Genomic DNA, 15985 nt, shown 5'->3' with positions numbered 1-15985 from the left:
TATTTGTTGTGTTTTTTATTTCATAATGGCTATTCTGTACAAACTCTTCTTTGCATTGCATCAGAATACAAAATTTGGGAAGGAAGAAGGCAAAGCCAACTCAGACCCTGAAAACATTTGGGAAATTGCCACACAAGAAACCACAAATCGGCTGAGGCACTCAAAACAAGGACAGCAAGCCAGAAGTGGAGCAAGCCAACAGCTGTGCCCTGATTGAAAAAGAACCATCCTCTTGCGCCCTGAACTCCATATTGCAGCCTCAAAACCAAAGCTCACATCAGAAAATTCATTGCAAACCATGATAAAGAAGAAAAAAGAGAAAAAATCTAAAGAAATGCAAGAATCCATAATGATATTGGGTTTGATTTAGTTGCAAGGAAACCGGCTGTTCCCAGATTCATCCACCACTAAAGCTGACTGCCTGTGGAATTCTGACTGAATTAACCTGACAATTGCAGTGAAACTCAAGAAACCAAATTTCAGCTGAGGCACCCAAAACAAAGACAATAGCCAGAATTGGAGCACACCAACAGCTGTGCCCTGTTTGAAAAAGACCATTCCTCCGGTGCCCTGAACTCTATATTGCAGCCTCAAAACCAAAGCTCACATCAGAAAATTCATTACAAACCATGATAAATAAGGGAAATGTGAAAAAGCCAAAGAAATGCAAGAGTCCTTTGTGATATTTGGCTGGATTTAGACACAAAGAAACTGGCTGTTTCCAGATTCATCCCCCCCTTCCACAGACTGACTTTGGAATTCTGATTGAATTCACTTCAACATCGCTCTCACACTCCATTTGGAGGGAATTAGAATCTGTCCCCTCAGCAGAAGCGTTCCATGTCATTTTCCAAAAACACAGAATCTCATCTTGGTTGTGTTGCCTATGGATTTCTAATCCTGAAAGGGCAATTTGCTGTGTTTTTTTTTTTTTTTTGATAATGGGTACTCTGTCCAAAATCTTGCTTGTATTGCATCAGAATACAAAATTTGTGAATAAGAAGGCAAAACCAACTCAGACCCCGAAAACATTTAGGAAATTGCCACACAAGAAACCACAAATCGGCTGAGGCACCCAAAACAATGACAGCAAGCCAGAATTGGAGCAAGCCAACAGCTGTGCCCTGATTGAAAAAGAACCTTCCTCTTGTGCCCTGAACTCAATATGCCAGCCTCAAAACCAAAGCTCACATCAGAAAATTCATTACAAACCATGATAAATAAGGGAAATGTGAAAAAGCCAAAGAAATGCAAGAGTCCTTTGTGATATTTGGCAGGATTTAGGCACAAAGAAGCTGTCTGTTTCCAGATTCATCCCCCCCTTCAACAGACTGACTTTGGAATTCTGATTGAATTCACCTCAAAATCCCTCTCACACTCCATTTGGAGGGAATTAGAATCTGTCCCCTCAGCAGAAGCGTTCCATGTCATTTTCCAAAACACAGAATCTCATCTTGGTTGTGTTGCCTATGGATTTCTAATCCTGAAAGGGCAATTTGCTGTGTTTTTTTTTTTTCTTTCATAATGGCTACTCTGTCCAAAATCTTGCTTGTATTGCATCAGAATACAAAATTTGGGAAGGAAGAAGGCAACACCAAGTCAGACCCCGAAAACATTTAGGAAATTGCCACACAAGAAACCACAAATCAGCTGAGGCACCCAAAACAATGACAGCAAGCCAGAATTGGAGCAAGCCAACAGCTGTGCCCTGATTGAAAAAGAACCTTCCTCTTGTGCCCTGAACTCAATATGCCAGTCTCAAAACCAAAGCTCACATCAGAAAATTCATTACAAACCATGATAAATAAGGGAAATGTGAAAAAGCCAAAGAAATGCAAGAGTCCTTGTTGATATTTGGCTAGATTTAGACACAAAGAAACTGGCTGTTTCCAGATTCATCCCCCCCCTTCCACAGACTGACTTTGGAATTCTGATTGAATTCACCTCAAAATCCCTCTCACACTCCATTTGGAGGGAATTAGAATCTGTCCCCTCAGCAGAAGCGTTCTATGTCATTTTCCAAAACACAGAAACTCATCTTGGTCATGTTGCCTGTAGATTTCTAATCCTGAAAGGGCAATGCGCTGTGTTTTTTTTTTTTTTTCTTTCATAATGGCTACTCTCCAAAATCTTGCTTGTATTTCATCAGAATACAAAATTTGGGAATAAGAAGGCAAAACCGACTCAGACCCAGAAAACATTTAGGAAATTTCCACTCAAGAAACCACAAATCGGCTGAGGCAACCAAAACAATGACAGCAAGCCAGAATTGGAGCAAGCCAACAGCTGTGCCCTGATTGAAAAAGACCATTCCTCCGGTGCCCTGAACTCTATATTGCAGCCTCAAAACCCAAGCTCACATCAGAAAATTCATTACAAACCATGATAAATAAGGGAAATGTGAAAAAGCCAAAGAAATGCAAGAGACCTTTGTGATATTTGGCTGGATTTAGACACAAAGAAACTGGCTGTTTCCAGATTCATCCCCCCCTTCCACAGACTGACTTTGGAATTCTGATTGAATTCACCTCAAAATCGCTCTCACACTCCTTTTGGAGGGAATTAGAATCTGTCACCTCAGCAGAAGCGTTCCATGTCATTTTCCAAAACACAGAATCTCATCTTGGTTGTGTTGCCTATGGATTTCTAATCCTGAAAGGGCAATTTGCTGTGTTTTTTTTTTTTCTTTCATAATGGCTACTCTGTCCAAAATCTTGCTTGTATTGCATCAGAATACAAAATTTGGGAAGGAAGAAGGCAACACCAACTCAGACCTCGAAAACAGGAAATTGCCACTCAAGAAGCAACAAATCGGCTGAGGCACGCAATACAATGACAGCAAGCCAGAAGTGGAGCAAGCCAACAGCTGTGCCCTGATTGAAAATGAACCTTCCTCCTGTGCCCTGAACTCAATATGCCAGCCTCAAAACCAAAGCTCACATCAGAAAATTCATTACAAACCATGATAAATAAGAAAAAAGAGAAAAAAGCCAAAAAAAATGAAAGAATCCATAATGATATAGGGCTTGATTTAGTCGCTAGGAAACCGGCTGTTCCCGGATTCATCCACCCCTCCAGCTGACTGCCTGTGGAATTCTGACTGAATTAACCTGAAAATTGCAGCGAAACTCAGTTTAGAGGCAATTAATATCTGTCACCTCAGCCAAAGTGTTCCATTTTATTTTCATAAACACAAAAACTCACCTTGGTCATGTTACCAGTAGATTTCTAAGCTTCAAACGCCTATTTGTTGTGTTTTTTATTTCATAATGGCTATTCTGTACAAACTCTTCTTTGCATTGCATCAGAATACAAAATTTGGGAAGGAAGAAGGCAAAGCCAACTCAGACCCTGAAAACATTTGGGAAATTGCCACACAAGAAACCACAAATCGGCTGAGGCACTCAAAACAAGGACAGCAAGCCAGAAGTGGAGCAAGCCAACAGCTGTGCCCTGATTGAAAAAGAAGCATCCTCTTGCGCTCTGAACTCCATATTGCAGCCTCAAAACCAAAGCTCACATCAGAAAATTCATTACAAACCATGATAAATAAAAAAATGAGAAAAAAGCCAAAGAAATGCAAGAATCCATAATGATATTGGGTTTGATTTAGTTGCAAGGAAACCGGCTGTTCCCAGATTCCTCCACCACTAAAGCTGACTGCCTGTGGAATTCTGACTGAATTAACCTGACAATCGCAGTGAAACTCAAGAAACCAAATTTCAGCTGAGGCACCCAAAACAAAGACAATAGCCAGAATTGGAGCACACCAACAGCTGTGCCCTGTTTGAAAAAGACCATTCCTCCGGTGCCCTGAACTCTATATTGCAGCCTCAAAACCCAAGCTCACATCAGAAAATTCATTACAAACCATGATAAATAAGGGAAATGTGAAAAAGCCAAAGAAATGCAAGAGTCCTTTGTGATATTTGGCTGGATTTAGACACAAAGAAACTGGCTGTTTCCAGATTCATCCCCCCCTTCCACAGACTGACTTTGGAATTCTGATTGAATTCACTTCAAAATCGCACTCACACTCATTTTGGAGGGAATTAGAATCTGTCCCCTCAGCAGAAGCGTTCTATGTCATTTTCCAAAACACAGAAACTCATCTTGGTCGCATTGCCTGTAGATTTCTAATCCTGAAAGGGCAATTTGCTGTGTTTTTTTTTTTTCTTTGATAATGGGTACTCTGTCCAAAATCTTGCTTGTATTGCATCAGAATACAAAATTTGTGAATAAGAAGGCAAAACCGACTCAGACCCCGAAAACATTTAGGAAATTGCCACACAAGAAACCACAAATCGGCTGAGGCACCCAAAACAATGACAGCAAGCCAGAATTGGAGCAAGCCAACAGCTGTGCCCTGATTGAAAAAGAACCTTCCTCTTGTGCCCTGAACTCAATATGCCAGCCTCAAAACCAAAGCTCACATCAGAAAATTCATTACAAACCATGATAAATAAGGGAAATGTGAAAAAGCCAAAGAAATGCAAGAGTCCTTTGTGATATTTGGCAGGATTTAGGCACAAAGAAGCTGTCTGTTTCCAGATTCATCCACCCCTTCCACAGACTGACTTTGGAATTCTGATTGAATTCACCTCAAAATCCCTCTCACACTCCATTTGGAGGGAATTAGAATCTGTCACCTCAGCAGAAGCGTTCCATGTCATTTTCCAAAACACAGAATCTCATCTTGGTTGTGTTGCCTATGGATTTCTAATCCTGAAAGGGCAATTTGCTGTGTTTTTTTTTTTTCTTTCATGATGGCTACTCTGTCCAAAATCTTGCTTGTATTGCATCAGAATACAAAATTTGGGAAGGAAGAAGGCAACACCAACTCAGACCCCGAAAACATTTAGGAAATTGCCACACAAGAAACCACAAATCAGTGGAGGCACCCAAAACAATGACAGCAAGCCAGAATTGGAGCAAGCCAACAGCTGTGCCCTGATTGAAAAAGAACCTTCCTCTTGTGCCCTGAACTCAATATGCCAGCCTCAAAACCAAAGCTCACATCAGAAAATTCATTACAAACCATGATAAATAAGAAAAAAGGGAAAAAAGCCAAAACAATGCAAGAATCCATAATGATATAGGGCTTGATTTAGTCGCTAGGAAACCGGCTGTTCCCGGATTCATCCACCCCTCCAGCTGACTGCCTGTGGAATTCTGACTGAATTATCCTGAAAATCACAGTGAAACTCAGTTTGGAGGCAATTAATATCTGTCACCTCAGCCAAAGTGTTCCATTTTATTTTCATAAACACAAAAACTCACCTTGGTCATGTTACCTGTAGATTTCTAAGCTTCAAATGCCTATTTGTTGTGCTTTTTATTTCATAATGGCTATTCTGTACAAACTCTTCTTTGCATTGCATCAGAATACAAAATTTGGGAAGGAAGAAGGCAAAGCCAACTCAGACCCTGAAAACATTTAGGAAATTGCCACTCAAGAAACCACAAATCGGCTGAGGCACTCAAAACAAGGACAGCAAGCCAGAAGTGGAGCAAGCCAACAGCTGTGCCCTGATTGAAAAAGAACCATCCTCTTGTGCCCTGTACTCCATATTGCAGCCTCAAAACCAAAGCTCACATCAGAAAATTCATTACAAACCATGATAAATAAAAAAATGAGAAAAAAGCCAAAGAAATGCAAGAGTCCTTTGTGATATTTGGCTGGATTTAGACACAAAGAAACTGGCTGTTTCCAGATTCATCCCCCCCTTCCACAGACTGACTTTGGAATTCTGATTGAATTCACTTCAAAATCGCACTCACACTCATTTTGGAGGGAATTAGAATCTGTCCCCTCAGCAGAAGCGTTCTATGTCATTTTCCAAAACACAGAAACTCATCTTGGTCGCGTTGCCTGTAGATTTCTAATCCTGAAAGGGCAATGAGCTGTGTTTTTTTTTTTTTTTCTTTCATAATGGCTACTCTCCAAAATCTTGCTTGTATTTCATCAGAATACAAAATTTGGGAATAAGAAGGCAAAACCGACTCAGACCCAGAAAACATTTAGGAAATTGCCACTCAAGAAACCACAAATCGGCTGAGGCAACCAAAACAATGACAGCAAGCCAGAATTGGAGCAAGCCAACAGCTGTGCCCTGATTGAAAAAGAACCTTCCTCTTGTGCTCTGAACTCAATATGTCAGCCTCAAAACCAAAGCTCACATCAGAAAATTCATTACAAACCATGATAAATAAGAAAAAAGAGAAAATCCAAAGAAATGCAAGAATCCATAATGATATAGGGCTTGATTTAGTCGCTAGGAAACTGGCTGTTCCCGGATTCATCCACCCCTCCAGCTGACTGCCTGTGGAATTCTGGCTGAATTAACCTGAAAATCGCAGTGAAACTCAGTTTGGAGGCAATTAATATCTGTCACCTCAGCCAAAGTGTTCCATTTTATTTTCATAAACACAAAAACTCACCTTGGTCATGTTACCTGTAGATTTCTAAGCTTCAAACGCCTATTTGTTGTGTTTTTTATTTCATAATGGCTATTCTGTACAAACTCTTCTTTGCATTGCACCAGAATACAAAATTTGGGAAGGAAGAAGGCAAAGCCAACTCAGACCCCGAAAACATTTGGGAAATTGCCACACAAGAAACCACAAATCGGCTGAGGCACTCAAAACAAGGACAGCAAGCCAGAAGTGGAGCAAGCCAACAGCTGTGCCCTGATTGAAAAAGAACCTTCCTCTTGTGCTCTGAACTCAATATGCCAGCCTCAAAACCAAAGCTCACATCAGAAAATTCATTACAAACCATGATAAATAAGGGAAATGTGAAAAAGCCAAAGAAATGCAAGAGTCCTTTGTGATATTTGGCAGGATTTAGACACAAGGAAACTGGCTGTTTCCAGATTCATCCCCCCGTTCCACAGACTGACTTTGGAATTCTGATTGAATTCACCTCAAAATCGCACTCACACTCAATATGGAGGGAATTAGAATCTGTCACCACAGCAGAAGCGTTCCATGTCGTTTTTAAAAACACAGAAAATAATCTTGGTTGTGTTGCCTATATATTTCTAATTGTGAAAGGGCAATTTTCTGTGTTTTATTTTCTTTCATAATGGCTACTCTGTCCAAATTCTTGCTTGTATTCCATCAGAATACAAAATTTGGGAATAAGAAGGCAAAACCGACTCAGACCCAGAAAACATTTTGGAAATTGCTGCTCAAGAAACCAAAAGTCAGCTGAAGCACCCAAAACAATGACAGCAAGCCAGAATTGGAGCAAGCCAACAGCTGTGCCCTGATTGAAAAAGAACCTTCCTCTTGTGCCCTGAACTCAATATGCCAGCCTCAAAACCAAAGCTCACATCAGAAAATTCATTACAAACCATGATAAATAAGAAAAAAGAGAAAAAAGCCAAAAAAATGCAAGAATCCATAATGATATTGGGCTTGATTTAGTCGCTAGGAAACCAGCTGTTCCCAGATTCATCCACCCCTCCAGCTGACTGCCTGTGGAATTCTGGCTGAATTAACCTGAAAATCACAGTGAAACTCAGTTTGGAGGCAATTAATATCTGTCACCTCAGCCAAAGTGTTCCACTGTATTTTCCAAAACACAAAAACTCACCTTGGTCATGTTACCTATAGATTTATAAGCCTCAAATGACTATTTGCTCTGTTTTTTATTTCATAATGGCTACTCTGTCCAAACTCTTCTTTGCATTGCATCAGAATACAAAATTTGGGAAGGAAGAAGGCAAAACCAACTCAGACCCAGAAAACATTTAGGAAATTGCCACACAAGAAACCACAAATCGGCTGAGGCTCCCAAAACAATGACAGCAAGCCAGAAGTGGAGCAAGCCAACAGCTGTGCCCTGATTGAAAAAGAACCTTCCTCTTGTGCCCTGAACTCCATATTGCAGCCTCAAAACCAAAGCTCACATCAGAAAATTCATTACAAACCATGATAAAGAAGAAAAAAGAGAAAAATGCCAAAGATTTGCAAGAATCCATAATGATATTGGGCTTGATTTAGTTGCAAGGAAACTGGCTGTTCCCAGATTCATCCACCCCTCCAGCTGACTGCCTGTGGAATTCTGACTGAATTAACCTGACAATCGCAGTGAAACTCAAGAAACCAAATTTCAGCTGAGGCACCCAAAACAATGACAGCAAGCCAGAATTGGAGCAAGCTAACAGCTGTGCCCTGTTTGAAAAAGACCATTCCTACAGTGCCCTGAACTGCATATTGCAGCCACAAAACCAAACCTAACATCATAAAATTCATTACAAACCATGATAAATAAGGGAAATGTGAAAAATCCAAAGAAATGCAAGAGTCCTTTTTGATATTTGGCTGGATTTAGACACAAGGAAACTGGCTGTTACCATATTCATCCCCCCCTTCCACAGACTGACTTTGGAATTCTGTTTGAATTCACCTCAAAATCGCACTCACACTCCATTTGGAGGGAATTAGAATCTGTCCCCTCAGCAGAAGCTTTCCATGCCATTTTCCAAAACACAGAAACTCATCTTGGTCATGTTGCCTATAGATTTCTATTCCTGAATGGGCAATTTGCTGTGTTTTTTTTTTTTTCTTTCATAATGGCTACTCTGTCCGAAATCTTGCTTGTATTGCATCAGAATACAAAATTTGGGAATAACAAGGCAAAACCGACTCAGACCCAGTAAACATTTAGGAAATTGCCACTCAAGAAACCAAAAGTCAGCTGAGGCACCCAAAACAATGACAATAGCCAGAATTGGAGCAAGCCAACAGCTGTGCCATGTTTCAAAAAGAGCATTCCTCCGGTGCCCTGAACTCTATATTGCAGCCTCAAAACCAAAGCTCACATCAGAAAATTCATTACAAACCATGAAAAAATGAAAAAAGAGAAAAAAGTCAAAAAAATTCAAGAGTCCTTTGTGATATTTGGCTGGATTTAGACACACGGAAACCAGCTGTTTCCAGATTCATCCACCCCTCCTAGCTGACTGGCTGTGGAATTCTGATTGAATTCACCTGAAAATCGCACTCACTCTCGATTTGGAGGAAATTAATATCTGCCCTCAGTGGAAGGGTTCTATGTCATTTTCCAAAACCCAAAAACTCATCTTGGTCATGTTGCTTATGATTTCTAATCATCAAAACCCAATATGTTCTGTTTTTCAATTTCATAATGGATCCTCGTTCTAAACCCTTGTTTGTATTGCATCAGAATACACAATTTGAAAAGGAAAAAGGCAAAACCAACTCAGACCAACAAAACATTTAGGAAAAAGTCGCTCAAAACGAAAAATTGGCTGAGGCACCCAAAGCAATTACAGAAAGCCAGAATTGGAGAGAGCCAACAGCTGTGCCCTAATTGAAAAAGACCATTCCTCTGGTTCCCTGAACTCCTTAAGCCAGCCTCAAAACCACAACCCACATCAGAAAATTTATTACAAACCACCATAAATAAGAAAATGTGAAAAATGCAAAAAAGAAAAAGAAATGCAAGAGTCCTTTGTGATATGGCGCTTGTTTTAGTACAAGGAAACCAGCTGTTTCCAGATTCATCCACCCCTCCCAGCTGACTGACTGTGGAATTCTGATTGTATTCACCTGAAAAGAGAGAACATTTATAAGTATATTGGGACTGTGGAACCTGTCATTTACCAATCACATGTTAGACTGAATCATAGACCAAATATAGGGAAGAAATCCTATGCATGTAAACCTTGTGGGAATTCATTCAGTATTAAATTCTGCCATACCTTCCATCACAGCACTCATATTGTGGAAAACCCTCATGTGTGTAATGATTGTGTGGAAACCACTCACCAGAAGTCAGATCTCATTAGACATCAGAGAATTCACACAGGGTTGAAATCTTACAAATCTAATGATTTGTAAGTTCTTTGGGAAGTTCTTTGGCCAGAAGAAACACCTCATAAATCATCAGAGAATTCACACAGGTGAGAAACCTTTTGAATGTAATGACTGTGGAAAATCCTTTGGCCAGAAGGCAAACTTCATAAATCATCAGAGAATTCACACAGGTGAGAAACCTTATGAATGCAATGACTATGGAAAATCCTTTGGCCAGAAGGCAAACCTCATAAATCATCAGAGAATTCACAGAGGGGAGAAACCTTATGAATGCAATCATTGTGGAAAAGCCTTTGCTGAGAAATCAAAGCTCACAAAGCATCAGACAATTTGTACTGGGGGAAACCTTATGATTGCAACGACTGTGGAAAAACCTTTGCTGAGAAGTCAAACCTCAGAAAGTATCAGAGCCTTCACACCATGGAGAAAGCTTATAAATGAAATGACTGTGGAAAAGCCTTTGGTTCCATCCTTGCATACCAAGGATAAATCCCACTTGGTCTGGGTGGATGATCTTTCTGATGCATTGTTGGATTCAATTGGCCAGAATTCTGTTGCAGATCTTTGCATGTATGTTCATCAGGGAAATTGTTCTATAATTACTTTCTTTGTTGCACTTTTTTCAAGTTTAGGAATGAAGGTGATGTTGGCTTCATAGAAAGAATTTGGGAGAATCACCTCTCTCTCAATTGTTTTGAATAACTTGAGAAGAATTGCAGTTAGTGCTTTAAATGTCTGTTAGAATTCAGCAGTGAAGCCTTCCAGTTTTGGGGTTTTCTTGGTAGTGAGGGTCTTTATTACTGGTATCATTTCTATCTGGTTATGTGTGTGTTTACGTTTTCTATATCTTTGTTGCTCAATTTAGGTAGGTTTTATGGATGGAAGGATGGTGGAAAGCCTCTTTGCTGTACTTCATAACTCATAAGATATCAGAGTATCCACACAAGGAATTTTCTACTTGACCTTTTTGTGCAAGTTATATCTCATGAAATATTAGAGAATTCACCAAGGGGAGAAATGCATGAATATAATACATGTGAATAGCCTTTGTGGTGCAAATCAGACCTCATCAAACATAAAAGAATTCTCATGGGGAGCAATTTTATGAATGTAATGACTCAGAGCCTTTTACCATAATTCAGCCCTCATTGTACATCATCAAATTCATATAGGGAAAAACTCCTTTGAAAGTAAAATTCCTTTAATTAGAAGCCATACCTCATAAGACAACAGGGAATTCACGTGGGAGAGAAACCTTATGGGTGTAATGAGTGTTGGAAAGCTCTGCCCAAATCTCTCCTTATATCAGAATGCACAACATATATATCTAATGAATGAAATAAATGTGAGAAAGTCATTTCACATAGGTAATGCCTCATAATCCATCATGGAATTTGAAGAAGGGAGAGACCTTAACAATATAATGAATGTGGAAGAGCTTTTCTCCAAAATTCATGTAAGTATTGTGACAAAACCTTTTGCTGGAAATCACATCCTATCCAACAGAGACTCATGTAAAGGAGAAAGCTTAGAAATATTATTGGAGTCAGAAGTCAATGGTACATCAGAGAATTGACACAGGTGGTTTCTTAGGCGTATACTGATTGTGCAAAAACATTTTCTTTATTTCAGGCTTGTATAGATACAGAATTCACAAAAGGTGATAGTCTTTGCATGCTGTAAATACAATAAAACCTTTAGCCAGAAATTAGACATCAACAGACTTCAGAGAATTCATAAGGAACAAAAGTCTATGCAATGAATTTGGAAAATGTATTTCTGCTATAAATCAGTCTTTAATTCCCATGAATAGACTCACAAATGAGAAAACATGCATGCATAGAAAAGTTTTGTACCATAAATTATCTCTAGATGGTAAACTAATATATCACACAAAAGAAAAATCATGAGTGTAATGGAATTGGGAAACCCTTTGCTATAAGGCAGATTTCCAGAAAGCTTAGCAAGATTACAGAAAAGTCTCTGAAAATGTAACATGTCTGAAAGATTTGTTTGCATCACAAACTGGAGGATAGCTCAAGTGCATGTGTTTTTGTGCCTGGCATCCAAATTGATATCTCTTTTTCTTTGATGAATCCCTTGTTTATTTATTTAGCAGATTTAGAGACAAAGGATTCCTGTCCATTGATTTACTACTATATGCCCACAATTGCCATGGTAAGGTCTATGGCAAAAACTGAGTGCTGGGGGCTGTGAATCTGATTCATCACTGATAACATTGAAGACATTGGTTCCTGGTTCTTATGCTGCTATGCATGGAAATGTTTTTCTAATTTCATTTTCAAATAGTTCATTGTTAATATAAAGAAATGCTTCTAATTTTTAAAATTTCATTGAAATAATTTGTGATTAATGTGTCCTAGTCATGCATTATTACAGGGTGTAGTGCAATATTTGCACACATTTATGCAGTAAAAAGTGATCAAGCTAAGCAACTACAGTTTTATTAAGTTTTTAAAGAGTTATTTATTTGAAAGACAGAGTTACAGAGAGAAGTAGCAGCAGAGAGAGAGAGAGGTCTTCCTCTGCAGGTTCACTCCCCAGATGGCCACAATGGCCGGAGCTCTGCCAATCTGATTCCAGGAACCAGGAGCTTCTTCCAGATCTCCCACTTGGGTGCAGGGACCCAAGGACTTGGGCCATCTTCTACTGCTTTCCCAGGCCATAGCAGAGAGTTGGATCAGAAGAGGAGCAGCCAGGACTAGAACTGGTACCCACATGGGATGCTGGTGCTTCAGGCCAGGGTGTTAGCCCACTGTGCCACAATGCTGGCCCCCAAGCAACTACAGTTTCTAATTCTTCTCCATGATTTGAGACTACCAGCTCCTCTCCTTCAGTTCTTTACACAGAACCTAATATGGTTGAATGTAGTCATCTCATTATATTATGGAACACCAGAAGTTCTTTCTGCCTCTTTGATTTTTGATACCTATTATCCAATCCCCCTCTATCCCTAGCTGCTTCCCTTCTCAGCCTCTAGTAATCACAGTTCTGTGTTCAGATCCATTATTTTCTTTCACTTCCACATGTGACAAGGACCAGGTGACATTTGTGTTCCTGCTTCTGGCTTATTTCAATTAATTTAATAATATTTTGTTCTTTTTTTGAATCTAAAAGAGGTTGCCCTTTCCATTGTTTTTCACTGATGGACAGCTAGATTGGTTTCAAATCCTGGCTGCAGTGAACTGTGTTATAGTGGCTGTGTTATGGGAAAATTGCTGTATCTTTGATATGCTCTCCTCCTTTCCTTCTAATAAAATTTCCTTATTCTATATAGCCAAGAGCAAGATAACTCTCACATGGTAGGTCAATTTTTATCTTAGTTTAATTTTTGTTATTTATTTGAAAGAGTTACAATAGAGGTAGAGACACAGAGAGGTCCTCCATTAGCTGGTTCACTCTACAGATGACTACAAAGGCCAGAGTTATGCCATTCTGAAACCTGGAGACAGGAGCTTCCTCTGGGTCTCCCACATGGGTGCATGGGCCCAAGGACTTGGGCCATCTTCTACTGCTATCCCAGGAGATAGCAGAGAGCTGGATTGGAAGAAGAGCAGCTGGAACTAGAACTGGCACCCAAATGGGATGCTGGCCCTTTAGGCCAGGGCTTTAACTCACTGTACAACAGCGCCGGCCCCAATTTTTATCCTTTTTAAGGAATGACCATACTGTTCTGCATAACATCTGTACTAACTTGTGTTTTCACCCACCATATATGATGGTTTTCTTTTCCCATGTGCTCTCTAGCATTTGTTATTTTTTATCAGTTTGGCATAAAAATGATATAGTATTGTTCATGTTTTTGTGTATTTTGAAATCAGTTAATTGGTTTATTAAATCTTTATTATTTGAAAGGTGGATTTAGAGAGAGAGGGAAAGACATAGATAGCTTTCATCTGCTGGCTCACACCCCAGAGAGTTTCAACAGTTGAGCCTGGGGCATGCTGGAGTCAGGAGCTTCATCCAAGTCTCCCACATGAGTGGCAAGGACCTGAGTCCTTCGTCCATCTTCTGCTGGTTTCCCAGGTGTTTAGCAGTGAGCTAAATTGTAAGTGGAGATTCCTAAACTCAAAGTGGAACTCAGATGTTATGCTGGCCTCACAGATTGCAGCTTTCCCCACTTGGCCACAATGCCAGCCCCTCTATCAATTTAATTCCTCAAAAATAGCTCAGTAATGTTGGCATCTATCTCATTTTGTTTTTTCTCTGTTATTATTCAACTTATTGATGTCTTATTTTTGTTCACATTATTCCTCTCAATTGCTCTACCTGAGGTGAGTAGGGCTGCTGTGTTGCTTAAATGAAGTGTATGCTTTAGATTACTCATTTAATGAGTGCATGTCATTCACATAGCACTTCACTGAGGTTCTACTATGTCCCAAATCCTCTTCTAGGCACAGAATTTAGACCACTTTTCTCTTAGGCCCAGATCTGGCCTTTAACATACTACTTGGAATTTAGTAGCTCATGAAATCTGCAGACTGCATAAATGAATGAATATTTTGAGGGCTGTGCTTTTGTGGAGGAACTTCATAGGAGACCGAAGGAATAAAATAAATCAAAAGTATCCACAGTATATAGAATGTATACTATTTTACAAGTCACAGAGAAGAGGAAGAAGAAGGAAAGTAGTAAGACTAGAAAGTTTGTGGCAAGACTAACAGGCGCTGGTCAAGAACTTAATAAGCACATTAGGAAAGCAGTAAGGTTTCTTTTTTTTTTTTGAGGAAAAGTTTTTATTTCTAGTGATGAAATTGGCTACAGAACATTATGAAAGTTTAAAAATACAAAGAGAAATTGTCTATAATTAATAGATTCAAAATTTGACAATCAGTGAATATCATTATTAGTCATTACCAACAACAGTTATTGATTTGAAAGGCAGAGTGACAGGAAGAGGGAACCACTGTTTCACTTCCCAGACACTTGCACTAGCCAAAGCTTGACCAAGCCAAAACCAGGAACTGGGAATTCATTCTGGATGTCCCATTTGGGTGCAGGGACCCAAGCACTTCTGCCATCCTCCGTCTCCTCCCAGGGTGCACACTAGCAGAAACTTGCCTCAAAGCAGAGAAGCTACCACTCAAGCCAGGCATTTGTATATGGGATGTGGGTGTGTGGTGGTGATAGCAAGCCCTCATAGATAAAAAAAAAAAAGACGAAGTTATTTCTATGCCAAGGAAATTACTCTGTAGTCTTTCTCTTATAAACTACGTATTGCTGAACCTAGATAATTTTTCCTTTATTTAACAATGACATGAAAATGTCAGTTGAGTTGGCTTTCCTGAAGACCTTGTTTCTTGAATATTAGTGGCTAGCTGAGATAAATTCTTTTCATCTCTTTCTCGCTTCGGCAGCACATGTGCTCGCTTCGGCAGCACATATACTAAAATTGGAACGATACAGAGAAGATTAGCATGCCCCTGCACAGTAAGGTTTCTTTACCTCCCTGTAGACTCTGCTCTCCAGAGGTGAACAGGGTCCTCTAAACCCACTTGCTGCACACACAAACACCTGAGTGTTGTATTCTCCCACAGGTGTTGGAGACTGATATGGTGTTCTGATTTATATTTACATAATGGCTAGTGACATCAGGCGTATTCACATGTTTTGACCATTTACATATCTTCTGAGAAATGTCTATTCAGATCCTTGCCTGTTTCTTCACTGTATTTTTTGGAGTTTTTCCAATTCATGTAAATGTTCTGGAAATCTGTAAACATTCAGAGTTTTAATTTTTCCTGCCATCTGTTCATTGTATCTACACTCTGATGTTTACTTTGTTGTGAAGAAGTATCTTAGTTGGATATACTCAAATGTCTCTGTTTTTATTTTTGTGACTATTGCTATTGGAATCTTACCCAAAAGCTATTGTGTGTTGACAATATTTAGAGTTTCCCTATGTTTACTTGGGTTTGGGTCTTATGATTACATTTTAATTCACTGTGAGTTCACTTTCACATAGTGTAAGAGATGTTGGAGTCTCTTTTCAGGCTTCTACATATGGCTAATCAAGTTCCTCTGCACCACTTGTGAAAGAGATTCTTCTTTCTCCAGTTCATTTTAGTTCCTTTGGTAAATATGAGTTGCTGGTAGAAATTTGGGTTTATTTCTA

General features: G+C 39.5%; 1 pseudogene; it reads left to right on the top strand.

The window, feature by feature from the left end:
- Window positions 1-15232: 15232 nt before the first annotated feature.
- Window positions 15233-15300, top strand: LOC149119782 (U6 spliceosomal RNA; annotated as a pseudogene).
- The last annotated feature ends 685 nt before the right edge of the window (window positions 15301-15985 follow it).

This window comes from Oryctolagus cuniculus, chromosome 21, assembly GCF_051225735.1.
Source record: "Oryctolagus cuniculus isolate XC-2025 breed Fujian yellow rabbit chromosome 21, ASM5122573v1, whole genome shotgun sequence".
Classification (NCBI taxonomy): Eukaryota; Metazoa; Chordata; class Mammalia; order Lagomorpha; family Leporidae; genus Oryctolagus; species Oryctolagus cuniculus.
The sequence above is the reverse complement of the archived record's forward strand: the minus strand, read 5'-3'. Positions and strand labels throughout refer to the sequence as shown.